General features: G+C 42.0%; 1 non-coding gene across 1 annotated transcript; it reads right to left on the bottom strand.

Moving 5' to 3' along the window:
• Window positions 1-403: 403 nt before the first annotated feature.
• On the bottom strand, window positions 404-476 carry TRNAA-CGC (transfer RNA alanine (anticodon CGC)). Its single transcript has one exon. It is a non-coding gene; the product is annotated as a tRNA-Ala (tRNA).
• Between the last annotated feature and the right edge of the window lie 507 nt (window positions 477-983).

Genomic DNA, 983 nt, shown 5'->3' with positions numbered 1-983 from the left:
GCTATCACAGCGGCCGTCCCTCCATCCACTTTTTTTGGGGTTTATATGTGAATTTAGAAGTAGGAGTGACAGTCAGCGCCATCTATAAGCCAAACAACGAGTGTGAAAACACTCTTATTCGCATGTTTTGGCGTCACGTAGCACGTTAACTTATTATGAGCGGGCAGCTGATTAATTGTCCCTCTTATACAACCTAAACACACCAAGTCTGCCAGTACGAGACCCTTATTCAATGAAATAAGGGAGAGACGTGTATACCTAAGGGCTCGTATTTCCGTGGTTTAACACAATATTAACGAGATATAACAGACAGTAATGCCAAGGAATGTACAGGGGAAGTTATTAGAACCAATGGAATGTAAATAAGAAGAAAGAAGAAAAAAAAGTGGATGAAAAAATTACCAGCTGTGAGCAGGAATCGAACCTACGACCTTCGAATAGCGCGTTCGATGCTCTAACCACTGAGCTATCACAGCGGCCGTCCCTCCATCCACTTTTTTTTGGGGTTTATATGTGAATTTAGAAGTAGGCGTGACAGTCAGCGCCATCTATAAGCCAAACAACGAGTGTGAAAACACTCTTATTCGCATGTTTTGGCGTCACGTAGCACGTGAACTTATTATGAGCGGGCAGCTGATTAATTGTCCCTCTTATACAACCTAAACACACCAAGTCTGCCAGTACGAGACCCTCGTTCAATGAATTAAGGGAGAGAAGTGTATACCTAAGGGCTCGTATTTCCGTGGTTTAACACAATATTAATGAGATATAACAGACAGTAATGCCAAGGAATGTACAGGGGAAGTTATTAGAACCAATGGAATGTAAATAAGAAGAAAGAAGAAAAAAAGTGGATGAAAAACTTACCAGCTGTGAGCAGGAATCGAACCTACGACCTTCAAATAGCGCGTTCGATGCTCTAACCATTGAGCTATTACAGCGGCCGTCCCTCCATCCACTTTTTTGGGGTTTATAAGTGAATT

The sequence above is a fragment of the Rhipicephalus microplus genome, chromosome 8 (assembly GCF_043290135.1).
Source record: "Rhipicephalus microplus isolate Deutch F79 chromosome 8, USDA_Rmic, whole genome shotgun sequence".
Classification (NCBI taxonomy): Eukaryota; Metazoa; Arthropoda; class Arachnida; order Ixodida; family Ixodidae; genus Rhipicephalus; species Rhipicephalus microplus.
The sequence above is the reverse complement of the archived record's forward strand: the minus strand, read 5'-3'. Positions and strand labels throughout refer to the sequence as shown.